Source organism: Eulemur rufifrons, chromosome 24, assembly GCF_041146395.1.
Source record: "Eulemur rufifrons isolate Redbay chromosome 24, OSU_ERuf_1, whole genome shotgun sequence".
NCBI classification, from domain to species: domain Eukaryota; kingdom Metazoa; phylum Chordata; class Mammalia; order Primates; family Lemuridae; genus Eulemur; species Eulemur rufifrons.
This window is the reverse complement of record NC_091006.1, coordinates 6659556-6674055: the sequence shown is the minus strand read 5'-3', so window position 1 is coordinate 6674055 and position 14500 is coordinate 6659556. Positions and strand designations below refer to the sequence as shown.

Below are 14500 nucleotides of genomic sequence, written 5' to 3'. Positions count from 1 at the left end.
CCATGTCCATGGCCTCACTGTCTTCCCATATGTCCACCCATTTGGCCCCACACCCAGCCCTGCTGCTCATCTTTAGCTCTGCCCTGCCCATCCAGCTCCCTCCTCCCACCGCCTGGGGCACCAGGCAGCTCCCTCGGCCATGGGCAGGAGCAAAATCAGCCAGGTGACCCCACTAACCCAGGAGAGGGGAGGGGCAGTCAACTCCGCCAGCAGAGGGGGCTGTCCCGTGGCATCTGCCCTCTCACCACCCCACAGGTTGGAGCCCCCACCATAAGCTCCCCCAAACCCCTCTCCCCCTGCAGCCCTGTGTGACCCTGTAGAGGAAGGGGCTAAGGGACACGCCTCCGGATATTTGCCTGGGGCCACCCCTTCCCTCTGGGCACAGCATGGAGGGCAGGACAAACAGAGGAACTGGCTCTGTTTATAATGACCAGGCGGGAGCCCCACCCTGGCCCTGCAGGCAGCTCCAAGCCCTGCGGCTTCCCCACGGGGCCCTCCCTCCCCACAGGCCAGAGCCAGAGCCAGAGCCAGAGCCAGGCCTGGGAGGGAGCGAGGGAGCTGCTGCAGAAGGATGGGGCTGCCAGGCCAACCCAGAGCCCAGGAGCGGACAGCCCCAGGACTCAAAGCCCCACTTTCTATATCTGTCAAGTGGAAGATCCAAGCCATGCCGGGAGCTCAATGCACGGCCCTGGGCAAACAACTCCACCGCTGTGTGCCTCAGTTTCCTCCTCTGTTAAAAGAAGGCAATGACAGTAGCTGCTTCCTGGAGTTTTCACAAGGAGTCACAGAGCACACAAGGCGCTGACGGCCTGGCCCAGAGAAAGGAGGTTAGGATCACAGCCAAGGCAAATCACACACAGGAAATGATCAGTAAATGCCGGTCACTATCACAATAACTGCCAGCACTTACTGAGCACCTACTATGGGCCACTCCTCCTCTAAGCACTTTACCCAGAGTCCCTCATCTGTACACCTGACCCTGGGGGAAGGGGCCATTATGAGTACCACTTACAGACGAGAACGAGGACAGAGAGGGCACCCCATTTGCCCAGGTGGCACAGCCAGGGTGGCAGAGTGGGCATCATACGCCAGGCCTTGTCCAACCCAGGGCCTGCCCCCGCCCCCCACCCTCCTTCTCGGAATTAACAGCAGCTGCGCCCAGAGATTAGCGGTTCTCGCCCTGCTCTGTGCTAATCCCATTCCGCCCCCACCAGCAGCCGGAGAGACGGGTGCTCTCACCACCCCAATTCGCAGAGCAGGAAACCCTTGTCTAGGACACCCACCTGGGGAGGCGTAGCTCTGAACCTGGCAGTGGGGCACAGAAGACAGGGCTCTTATCTGCCTGTCCTGTGGCCCTTGAGGGCTGTGGGTTGGTTTTATCTGCGATTATTATTATCTCCAAGACTGGTCCTGGCCCTGGCTTCTGCCCCTCCCTCCCTGTCCTCTCTGTCCACACTCAGACCTTGTCCTCCTCTCCTGCCCTAGTCCCTCCTGGGCCTGTGTGACCTGGCCTGCAGCAGAAAGGATGTTTGAAAACCAGTCCCGGCCACCAAACGTGGCTTACTGAGGCTCCGCTCTAGTGCTTCCACCACCAGGAGGGGACCCGCAACCCTGCGCAGATGCCCACGCTCAGCTCAGACTCCCTGCAACCTCCGTGCAGCGGCTGCTCTGACCCCATTTTACAGGTGTGCAGACAGGCTCACCAAGGTAAAATCTCTCACTAAGCTCACGAGGCAGAGCCGGGTCTGGAAGACATCTGAGCCACTCCAGAGTCAGCATCCTTGACCCTTTTCTGGCCCCTAAACTCCTCCTCATGGCCCACGGTCCCTGCAGGATCCACCCATCCCCTCGCTGCCCTCCTCTCCTCCCGCTGCCCCAGCCCCGCGGCCTCCCTGATGCTCCTCAAATCCTAGACGTGTTCCCGCCTCAGGGCCTTTGCACAGCGCCCAGGCCGCCTGGAAGTCTCCTCTCGCTGATCAGTACCCGCCTCCCCCCTCCCTGTCTGCCCCCACGAAGGTCTGTGCTCTGTACCCGAATGTCCCTGCTCCTGTCTCGTCGCACTCTACGCCCCTTTCTCCACTTTATCTTTCCTCGTTGCACTTACCACATCCATTGTGTGTGTGTGTGCGTGTGTGTGTGTGTGTGTGTGTGTCTAAGTCTTTAGTGTCTGCCTCTCCCCGCAGAATGCCAGCTCCACAAGGGCAGGGACTGTCATCTGTCCTGTTGCTTGCTGTGCCCCAGTGCCTATGTGCCCAGCCCATAGCAGGGATGTGATGAACATCTGGTGAACAAACCAATTCAGCTGTACCCGCTGGACTACACCCCTGCTCAGAGCCTCGGAAAAGGCCCTGGTGGCACTTGGGGAGCTTTTCTGGAGAAATACCTGGGACCCAGAGGCAGCAGGTGGACCAGTAACCCCAGAGAGCGGGAATGGAGGACGGCGTGCAGCCCCTGCTACCAGCTGGGGCACAGACGCCTCTGAAGTCCAGTGTTTGAGCCTAAAAATTCAGGCCCAGTTTACATCCTACGCTAAAATGTTTACTTCAGTGTTGAAAGGCTGTGAATCCTCTAGTATGTGGGACAGGCAGTATCTGACCTGGCCCAGCGAAAGCTTCAAATTTTCCAGTTAGCCTTGCAACCCTCTTGTTCTACCCCCCTGATCTTATATGAGAAGAAAATGGTACCACCCCAGCACCCCCCACCCCAGGTAATCTGCCCAGGTAGAAGAGATTCACTTGTGTGACAAAGCTGCCTGGTGCGTGTGCGTGTGTGTGTGTGATGGGTGCACACAAAACTCCTTACCTCCTGCCCCCCACCCCATGCGCTCCAGCCTCTGACTAAAGCTGCTGCCCCTGGCATGGAGGGAGCTGACCCAGCTGGAACCCAGGGGCCCAGGGACAGAACAGGGATGCAACCAGGGTCACAGCCATCCTCCTTCGCATTCACCAAAATGAAACCCTAATCAAGGGGAGGAGGCAGAAACGCTCACTGCCCCCAGCCTGCACTCTAGGCCTCCACCACTGGTGCCCACTCACCCCTCTGTCCGTTTTTACCTACCAGCTGCGGGAAGGCCCCTCCCTGCCTCAGTTTACCTCCTACTTTCCGGGGCCTGTGCTCTGAAGATGGAAGGGAGCCTGGCTTACCATCCGGGCCACAGCAGGCTCCTCACCACCCCGAGTACCCCACCACCCCGAGTACCCCACCTCCCCAGCTCTTGCCGCCACCCTGCACAGCCCCCACCCTCTCCTGCCCAGCTCTGAGCCTTGTTCCTCCGGGGAATCCTCAGGCTCTGGGACTGACACGTCCCCCCACCCGCTCCTGAGCAAGCTCTGATCTATCCACAAATAACTCCATCGCACCCCCAGTGCCCAGCAGTCCCTCCACCCATCAATATGTACCGAGGGCCCACAGCAGAGGACAGAACAGCAACAGCCCCGTCCTGGCAGAACGCACATTCCAGGGGGAAAGAGACAGCCCGTAAACGAGATCTGGTAAGTCGGATGATAAAAGTGGCAAGGAAAATAAAGGCAGGAACAGGCGGGCGCTGAGCACAAGGGGAGCTGGAGTTTTCAATAAAGGAGACACTTGAGCAGGGACCTGAGGGAGGAGGGGACAGGGAGCTGCACGGGTACCCAGGTGGGAAAAACAGCCAGGTCAAATGGCAGAAGTCCCCACGCGTCTGGTGTGGTCAAAGAGCAGTGGAGGCCGTGGGGCTGGAGCAGGCGGGTGAGGGGCCTCGTGGAGACGGGTCATAGAGCTGACGGGGCAGAGACTGTGGGGCCTTGTGGGCCACAGGGAGGGCTTGCTCCTTTCCTGAGTGAGATGGGGCCACGGGAGGGTTCTGAGCAGAAGTGAGATGTCACCTCACCCAGACGTTCACAGGCTCCCTCTGGCTGGGAAGAGTCTGTGGAGGCAGGATGAGAGCAGGGTGACCAGGGAGGAGGAGGCTGTGACGGTCCATGGGAGACAAGTGGACAGGACCACGTGGGGGCTTCAGAGGCAGCAGAGTGGGCAGGTTCTGGGCATGCTCTAAAGGTCCAAGTGGCAGGACCGGCCGAGGACTGACGGCACGTTTTGTAATAGCTGCAGTGTGGGCTCACAGGGCAGGGGCTTGGCCTGGTCTTGCTCAGCGCAGCACCTGGCCCGGTGCCTGGCACATCCTGGCGCCCAGTCCCTTCCCTCCAGAGCCCTTAGCATCACCTAACACATCACACGGTTATTCGTCTGTCTATTGCTGTCCTCCCCACTAAGTCGGTGGCTTGCACAGGCAGGGACCGCGTTTCGGTTGCTACGGCTGCATCCCAGTGGCTAGAGCAGGGCGAGGCCACAGTGGGCGCCCCCTTCGTGGCAGCTGACTCGCCCAGGCCTGTGCCAGGCATGCAGACCAGGCCACTCTGAGCCCTCAGAACAGTCCTGAGTGGTGATGAGTCCTCTTCCTTCCTGTTTCCCAAACCAGAAAACTGAGGCCCAGAGTGGGGAAGTCACTGTCCAGGGCCACCCAGTGCCAGCCATAAAAGTATCCACTGTGTCCTACAGAGAAAGATTGTCGACGCCCCTCAGCCTCCTGCTTCTTCCCGCCAGCCGAGGCCTCCACTCCAGAGAAAGGGCCCCAGAGGTTTATGTGATAAGAACAGGGCTGAGACTACTCCACTGACAGTGACCTGAGGCAAAATTAGAAAAGCTGCCCTGGGTAGGAGGGAATTTGAAGAAATGCTAAACAAGCGAATTCACAAAATTCTCCAAGGCTCCCCTCTTGGCTCACACACCTCAAATGCTGTGACTTAACAAGGCCCTGCTCAGCCGGGCCCTGCCAACCACACAAGCCTCATCTCCTCCCCTCACTTCACTGCGAGCACGTGGCCTCCTCCTTGTTACAGCTTGGACACATCAGAGCTTGCTCTAACCTCAGGGCCTTTGCACTTACTGTTCCCTCTGCCCCGAACTGCATGGCTCACCCTTTCTTGATATTCAGGTCTTAATGCAAATCAAACCTCCCCAGAGAGGCTGTCCCTGACCCACTAACAACATTTGCACCCTGTATTGTATGTCTCCGTGGCGCCCATCACCAGCTGTCATCATGTGCCTACTGATTGGCGATCCCCCTGCCACCCACTCCTCAGTAGACGGTCGGCTTCCTGAGAACAGGGATTCCTGGCATCCACAGCAGTGCCTGACACACAGTAGGCGCTCAGTAAATATTTATGGAACAAATGAATGATGCCATTGCCAAAGTGAAGAGTCTAGACCCTGAGCAGGTGCAGGGAAGGGGGTTGGGGGCAGAGGCAGATCCGAGTCCCCAGGGCCACTTTCCTACACTGCCTGGCAGTCTGACCTTGACGCCTGAGAAGGAACTGAGTCTTCAGAGACTGAATGTGGCTGCTTAGAAAATAACCTGGTGTGTGTCCCAAACACCACAAAAGGCACCCCCACCGGTATTCCCAGGCCCTCCCCACCGCAAGGAGGCCCACCCCGGCCGCGTGGCCTAGGCTGGGAATGTGAGCAGGTGGCAGCGTACTTTGGCTACAGGCAGGAGGCAAATCGCACAGGGGGCCTCCAGAAATCCACCAGCCCCCACGATGGGTGCGAGGCCATAAAAAGATCAGATCCACAGGGCACCCTGGCCTGGCCGCCTGTGGAGGGCAGGGCAGCCAAGCTCTCTTGTTCCCACCGGGTGCAGCGCCGTCCTCCCCTGCCAGGTCTTTGCACGGTCTGTGCCCTTGGCCTGAGTCCTGAAATGCCCCCACCCGGAGCGTCACCTTCTTAGCCCTTCCTCTTCCTTCAAAACACTCCCTGCCTTCTCCTCGAGGGCATCTGTCACAGCTGCAATTTTACATTTGTCTATGTGTCACTTGATTAATATCTGTCTCCCCCAATGGACAGGCAGGCCCATGAGGGCAGGACCTGTCTCTCCTGGCCACTGCCACGTCCCCAGAACAGGCCTGGCCCAGTATAAGGGCTCAGCAGGCAGTTGGTGGGAAGAGCAGAGTGCCCGGACCAGGTACCAGTGCCCCCACTCCAAGCTGTGTGCCCCTGGACAAGCCACTCCCCCGCTCTGGGCCTCAATGTTCTTGTCAGCAAATTAGGAGTAATGACAGTCCCTACCTCCCGGGAACGCTGGATGAGTGAAAAGATGACACATTAAAGCATCCGGAACAGTGCCCGGAGCCGAGCAGGCCCTCACTGCAGCCCAGCGGCTGTTGTATCGCTGCCATGGGTGTTGTGGCTGCCGAATGAATGAAATCAAATAAAATGAATGAATGAATGAATGAATGGAAGAGGAGGTTGGGCACGCTCCCCTCCTCGCAGAGCAAATGGGATAGTCTTACTTTCTCCAGGGCTGGGGTGAGGGGAGCGTGTTGGGCTGTCGCGGTCTGATGACAGGTCTGCCTGTCCACTGGAGTGGAAGCCCCAGGAGGGCAGGGGCTGGGGCCATCTTAGCCACCCTGCGTCCCCAGCCCTGCCCAGCACCAGGTGGGGCACGGCTCAGAGAGTGTGGCTGAAAGAAGAGACGGTGCTTCCCTGCCCAGCGGGCCCAGGCTGGCGCTCAAGAGCCCCCAGGGCCGCCGGGAACAACAGGGCACAGACATGAAGTTCACTGTTGGTGCCCCTTACCCCAGAGGTGCCCAGGATGGAGACGGACACCACAACAAACCTGAGAGTGTGAGTGAGCCCACCGGGACTGGGGAAACCAGATCAGACTTCATTCATTCCTCCCTTGAGGCCAGCAGGAAGGAGGGGGCATGAGGCAGGAAACAGGCTCTGGGGCCCCTCCCAGGCACCGAAATCCAAGCCCTCACACTGTCCACCTCCCCCGCCACGCAGTCCCCCCTCACACACACAAGGCCATACACAGACACCGGGAGACGCACTATGCACCAACTAATGGCCACAACACACACTTGTCCTCTCATCACAGACCCAACACGCAGCAATGCGAACAAAGGCATCCGATAACACACAAGCACGTTCACACACACGCATGTGCATGCACACACATGATCCCTAGACACAGACGCATGTGAGGACGTCCCACTGTGTGCCGGATGTCAGCTGCTGACACACTACACGGAGAGCCCCAGAGACCATCACACAGACCTGCGGAGTGGACACCTGGCCACATAACCACGGCCCCAGCAGCACACACGCTGGTCAGCGGGAGACAGTGGCAACCTACCCTCAAACCCACAACATCCCGGGCACCCCGGCAGCGGCCCTAACAGGAGCATCGGAAGGGAGGCTGGTGGCCAGGGGTCAGCACCTTGCTTGCTGTGGGGTATGGGGAATGGACACCCACCCGGAGCTTCAGTTCCTGCCCCGGAGGGAGCTTCCCAGACACCAGTGGGAGACTTGGGGGGGAAGTAGCTCCTATAGCCTGGGCCTCGCTCAGGGTAAGCGCTCAGCAAACGGAAGGGCCAGCACGCTAAGCCCGTCCTCAGCTGGACCCCCAGACAAGACACAGATGGACCTGGGACCCCTCCGCAAACACTGTGAAGACCCACACACCCCAGAGACGCAGGGACTCCCGGAAGAGACCCATACACATGTACCGGTGACCCTGGGGGAGCCCACGGACACACACACCACAGGCCCGTCATCCCCTAGAAACACAGGGACACGTGTGCACACGCACGATCCCAGGGACGCTCCCTGGCTGCCAGACTTACCGGGAGAGCCATCCCCCCAAGAATATCCCCGCAATACCAGGCCAGACTGGGACGCCCACACAGCCCTAAACCCACACACATAGGGAATAAGACCCTGTACGGACCCAGGCACACCCAGTCAACTCTAGAGTCACCCAGTGACGCAGTGAGGCTGAGCCCTGAAGCCCCCTCCCCATGCAAACCAGACCCCAGGAACATGCTCCCACAGAGAGGCACAAGGACCTGTGCTCAGACACCTGGTAAGTCCCTAGCAGACAGGCACCTGCCACCACGTACACATAGGAACACAGTGACCCCGCCCCTGGGCCTAAGAAAGGTGTGGCCCCTCACACGTGTTCACACTGGCTCCAGCAGGAGGCAGGACTGGCCCTCCACACACTTAGTCCAGCCCTCCCCTCTCCTCCCTCCTGCCTGAGGCCCGGGCCAGCTCACCTCCACCAACCTCTCCCTGCTTCCGGGGCCTCCCTCAGTGGGGCGGGCTGGCAGGCAGGCAAGGCTTCCAGCAGGGACAGCAGAGATCGGGGATCTAGGGCTCCCCTGGCCCTCGACATGGGCACCCACCGAAGAGAGTTGCTGGGCCTGTGCCCCAGCCTCCCTGGCAGCGCTGGTGAAGCGGCCCTGCCCTGGCAGGAGTTGAGCCTCGGCTGTGGCTTCCACCCACGGAGGGCGGGAGGGAGGCGGGGCCGAGCCTGGAGCCGGGGTGGGTGGGCCTGGGCCACGTGGCCCACAGCTGCCCAGACAGAGGGAGGGGCTGGACGGGACCCCAAACACAGTCCTTGCTTCAGCAGTCAGTCCCCCACTGACACAGGCACACTACCCCCCGCCTCACCCCCCACGCCGGGCCAGGTGCCAGGGCCCAGGGAACAGCAGCTACACAGAGCAGGCTGAGCCCTGAGAGCGGCTGGCTGGACAGCCAGGTTAGAAGCAATGGCAGGGAGTGGCAGGGGCGGCTAGGTACAGACAGACCCCAGGGAGAGGGAGGGGGCTGGAGAGCTAGGGTGCTGCATTCCGCGGCCCCCCAGGCTGGGATTCCAGCATGTACTCCACAGGGCAGGATGAAAGGGGCCGCTCTGTCCCTTACCCAGCGGCTCTGAGCACGAGGCGGGCCAGCTCAGAACCCCCACTCCAGGACAGGAGAAGACACTGCCTCACTTCTCCCTTCGAATCCCACTTCCTCTGCAAAGCCTCGCTGGCCAGGGCAAAACACCCAGTGTCGTTTGCTTCTGTGTGGTGACCTGTCTGTCTGTCCTCCCCAGGGCTGAGAGACTTATGAGGCACCAGGGTCACCTGGTTCATCCCTACTCACCCTCAGACACCTTCGCGTCCAGGAAGCCTTCCCTGACACCCCAGGCTGGGTCAGCACGTCCCCTGGGCTCCATGCCAGCCCTGGCCATGGCAGGCCGTCACTGTCCACGACATGTCTGTCTCTCACATTCACACATTCATTGAGCTCCCGGCACACACCAGGCAGGCCTGTCGGAGGCCCTGAGAATTCAGCGTGAACAAAGTAGACACAACTCCTTGCTCCGGGGCTGGGGGGCATTTGACATCCTAGACGGACTCTGTTGGGCTCCGGTCCAGGGAGCAGCAAGGACCAGATCTGCCAGGTGGCTGCACTCACGACAGGGGCCCAGTCCACGGCAAACCCAGTTAGCAAGTGGCCCAGGCAGGCAGGTAGACAGAGAAGCCTGTGTCCTTCTCACTGCCCTGCTCTGGCACAGCCCCCTCCCTCCCACCCCAGCCAGCTATCCCCGCCCCCTCCCCAGGACAGATGTTATCTGCACACACAGAGCGTGGGCTGGCAGGCCGCACTCGCTCCATGGGCCTGGAACTCCCATCTACCCACCTTCCATCCACACTTGCCCATCTGCCCACCATGCCAGGGGTTCCGAGGAGGGGCTGGGCTGGGCCCTGGGCCAGGGCAGTGCAGGTCTAATGGGACCCCAGAAGTCCCAGACTTCAGGCCACCTCCTCCTCCGTGGGGGTGGGGCACCTGTCAAGCAGCCACCCAGACAGGAGCCAGGCGGGGCAGGCTCTACAAACCAGACCGGCTGGTTTGGGCCCAGGTGGGGGAGGCGCATCAGGACTAGGCTCTGGCCAGGGCAGGAAACTAGGTCCCACAGAGAGGGAGAGGGAGAGGGAGAGGAGAGGCTGGACTGGGTGATTCTCAGCTACTAACAATTTGCCACATTTGGGCTCATCTACCCCTTTTATTTCCTTTCCTTCTCTCTGTAGCTCACTGCAACCTCAAACTCCCGGGCTCAAGCAATCCTCCTGTCTGAGCCTCCCCAGTAGCTGGGACTACAGGTGCGCACCACGACGCCCAGCTAATTTCTCTCTCTTTTTTTTTTTTAGTAGAGACGGGGTCTCATTCTTACTCAGGCTGGTCTTGAACTCCTGAGCTCAAGCAATCCTCCTGCCTCAGCCTCCCAGAGTGCTAGGATTACAGGTGTGAGCCACCAAGCCGGCCTCTGATTTTTTTAATACAGGCACAAAGTTCAAAAGCCAAAAGGCACCAAAGGGCAAACAGCGACAGGATGTCTTCCTGCCCTGCTCCAGCTCAGCCCTGGAGGCAACCCCTACTAGAGGTTTTCTTTCCTTCTGAGAGATCCTAAGCACATGTGCGTGTGTGTGTGTGGTGTGTGTGGTGTGTGTACATACATGCTTACACACTTTAAAATAAACACACAAATGGCAGCACACTACATACATTATTCTGCACGTTGCTTCCCTCAAAAATATTCCTTGGCTCTCCCACGCTGCTAGACACTTGGGAGGAGTCTGGCAGCATCCAGCCAAGTTGAAGACACCCTCTGGACCTGGCAAGTGCTCTCCTGGGTACAACACAGGCAAAAGGCGGCCTACAGGGCCAGGGAGCACGTGTGGGAAGGTTCACGGCAGTGCAGTCAGCCAGAGACTGGAAACAAGACAAATGCTTGTCCAAAGGAGATGGTGAATGAACTGCGATTTACTGGCTCCGCGGATCACACACAACAGGGAGAATGAATGACCTAGAGCTGCATGTGGCTGAGTACCAAAAATGATGCCAAACAGACGCAAAATATAAAACAATACTACATCCTAGGACTCTGTATAAAGTTCAAGATCAGGCAAAACGGAACTGTTTATAGGTGGCAAAGCAAAGAAGTGATGTCCTCCAAAGTCAGGAGAGCGGCTGCTTCTGGGAGAGGGAAGGACCAGGAGCTTTCTGGGTGGGGGAGGTGGCACCATCAGTTTCATCACCTGGAGGGTAGCTACATGGGTTTTCCCTTATGGTAATAGGTTATGCTGTACAATTTTGTTTTACGTACTTTTAAGTATGCATCCTAACAATTTAAAATCTGACTTTAAAGGAATATATATATATATATATATATATTTACCCCTCAGTATCTTCAGGGGATTGGCTTCAGGGCCCCCAAGCGTACCAAAATCCATGCATGCTGGCTGGGCGAGGTGGCTCACGCCTGTAATCCTAGCACTCTGGGAGGCCGAGGCAGGTGGATCGCTCGAGGTCAGGAGTTCGAGACCAGCCTGAGCAAGAGCGAGACCCCGTCTCTACTAAAAATAGAAAGAAATTATATGGCCAACTAAAAATATATAGAGAAAAAATTAGCCGGGCATGGTGGCGCATGCCTGTAGTCCCAGCCACTCGGGAGGCTGAGGCAGTAGGATCGCTTAAGCCCAGGAGTTTGAGGTTGCTGTGAGCTAGGCTGACGCCAGGGCACTCACTCTAGCCCGGGCAACAAAGTGAGACTCTGTCTCAAAAAAAAAAAAAAAAAAAAAATCCATGCATGCTCAAGTCCCTGAGTTGGCCCTCTATATTAAATTTTTTGCATCCACAGATTCAACCAATTGCATACGGAAGTCAGCCCTTCCTCTTTTTTTTTTTTTTTTTAAGTCAGGATCTTGCTCTGTTGCCCAGGCTGGTGTACAATGACGTGATCATAGCTCACTGCAGCCTCAGACTCCTGGGCCCAAGCATTCTCCCACCTCAGCCTCCTCAGCAGCTGGGACTACAGGCGCATACCACAAAGTCCAGCTAATGTTTCAAATTTTTTTGTAGATTCGGGGTCTCGCTATGCTGCCCAGGCTGGTCCCCAACTCCTGGGCTCAAGTGATCCTCCTGCTTCAGCCTCCCAAAGTGCTGGGATTACAGGCGTGAGCATTCGGCCTGTATTAAATTTTCAATCCTCAGATGGTTGAATCCACAAATACAGAACCTGTGGATATGGAGGGCTGACTATACATGCAGTAGCCCCCCCCTTATCTGCAGGGAATATGTTCCAAGTTCCCCCGTGGATGCCTGAAACCACAGATGGTACCAAACCTGATTTAGTCAGAACATGTTTCTGTTCATGTTTTCCACCCACAAAGTTAATGCCTTTTCCACCTTAACTAAGCACTTATCACACCCTGTGGCTGTAACTTTTGCAGTTTGAGGTGCAACAGCAAAACGAGCACCAATTTCTTTTCCTTCTTCACAATTTCACAGATAGAAGATGTGTTCTTACCACAGATCTAAGCAACCTCAGCATACGAATTTTTTCTTTCCCTTAGTACCTCGAGAACTTTCCCCCTCTTCACTTAAAGGAAGCACCTTATGGCTTCTCTTTAGCATATCTGAATTGCCAGCATCACAATTCTTGCACTTTGGGGCCGTTATTAGGTAAAACAAGAGTTACTTGAACACAAGCACTGCGGCAGTCCATCTGATAACCGAGACGGCCACTACGTGAGGAACAGACGGGCAGCACACACACCATGGATCTGCTGGACAACGGGATGATTCACACCCCGGGCAGGATGAAGCAGGACAGCTCAAGATTTCATCACGCTACTCAGAATGGCATGCAATTTAAAATGTGTGAATTGTTTATTTCTGGAATTTTCCACGTAATTATTTTTGGACAGTAATTGACCACGGTAACTGAAACGACAAAAGAGAAACTGTGGATAAGGAGGGGACTATGGAATATATGCGTACGTCTTCGTGATCTTTCCATGCCTTGATCCTGGCAAAGCACTGCCTTGCTGCTGCAGCGGCTGTGTGGAGGGGCTGTGAGGCCTTGAGCAGTCCCCGTGGGGCCAGGCGGCTTCCAGTCTTTTGCTCTTACAAACGGTGCAGCGATGCCAAACACGTGCGTCTATCGTTGCACAGGCGTGCAAGCGTGTCCGTGGGTAAATGCCTAGCAGTGGAATTGCCATGCAAAGGCACTCGGCAGCACCAGGGCCCGTGTCCCCTTGGCCTCACAGACACGGTGCTGCCAACCTCTCTTATCTCTGCCAGACAGGTGAGGTCTGGCCCCTCTCAGCCTAGTTTTCATTTGTATTTTTCTACTTAGTAGGTTGAACAGCCTTTCACATTTACAAAAGCCAGCAGAATGTCCATCCAGGGGTGGGGAACCTGCAGCCTTGGGGCCACATGTGGCTGTCTGGATCTCTGAGTGCAGCCTTTTGAATGAATCCAAATTTTATAGAACAAATCCTTTTAATAAAGAATTTTTATTTGTTCTGTGAAGTTTGGATTTGGTTGAGGGTCTGCACTTGGGGATGCGGAGGGTCACATGTGGCCTTGAGGCTGCAGGTTCCCCATTGATCTCTGTAACCCTATCTGACTGTGTCCCTCTCCTGCTGGAACCCCACTCGGACCCACACAGCTGGCGCCATCTCCTCGCCAGGGTCATGCCCACCTCTCTGACCGTATTTCTCTACACTCTCCTCCCGAGTTGCCTGCTCGGGTGCACGCAACTCCCTCCCTACGTTCAGGGATGCCATCAACAGAATCCACCTGTGCCACCTGTGCTGGGGCTTACAGTCAAGCACCACACAAACGAAATGTGATGTTCCAGCTGACACAGCCTAGCTGGAGGGACCTGAGGGAGGGTGGGGTGGGGGAGGCAGGTCGCTGGAGAGCAAGGGGAGCCAATGTGGGTGCTGAGGACAGGCCCGGGCTATGAAGCTGTAACTCCGCTGCCCTGCGGACGATGGGATGAAGGGGGGCTGGGCGGGTGTGGGGATGAGTGACAAGGATGCAGCCCTGGTCCAGGCAACTGACGATGGCAGCCAGGACGGCAAGAGCTAGAGAGAGAGGGACAGACCTGAGTTGTGCCTACCACGAAAAAGCGACAGTTGTTGAGGCGTCAGACACTGAGGCTGAGGACGAGAGCAGCATCAAGGATGACTTTGAAACCAGGCCCATCACAGTGCTACCTGCCACATGGGGAGCCTCCGGGGAGCTCAACCTTGGGAGGGGGAAAAAAACAAGAAAGTGGGAGAATCCCCCCACCGCTCCTGAGGCCTGCTGTCTGCTACAGTCACAGCACTCAGGACGGTGTGACACAAACACAGAGACCAGTGTGACAGGACAGAGCCCAGAAGCAGCCCTACACAAACACACCTAGCTGGTTTTTCAAAAATTATTTTTTAATGAGGTAAAATATACATAGTATTTATCATTTTAACTATTTGTAAGTGTACAATTCAGTGGCATTAAATGTACTCACACTGTTGTATAACCATCACCACAGTCTACACCCAAACATTTCACCCAATAAAAACTCTGTACCCATTAAACAATAGCTCCCCCTTCCCCTGTCCCCTTAGCCCGATAACCTCTACTCTACTTTCTGTCTCTTTGAATGTGCCTATTCCAGGTACCTCATACGAGTGGAATCACACAATGTTTCTCCTTCTGTGTCTAGCTTGTTTCACCAAGCATCATGTTTTCAAGGTCCACCCACATTTTAGCATCTATCAAAGTTCCATTCCCTTTCCTGGCTGAACATTCCACCGTGCATACACGCCACATTTCGCTTCTCCATTCATCTACTGAC

At 56.8% G+C, this 14500-nt stretch overlaps 1 protein-coding gene across 2 annotated transcripts in view; it reads right to left on the bottom strand.

Moving 5' to 3' along the window:
• The window catches only part of PAK4 (p21 (RAC1) activated kinase 4), a 45380-nt gene that overhangs the window by 12372 nt on the left and 18508 nt on the right, over positions 1–14500 (bottom strand). The gene's annotated exons all lie outside the window — the stretch shown is intronic.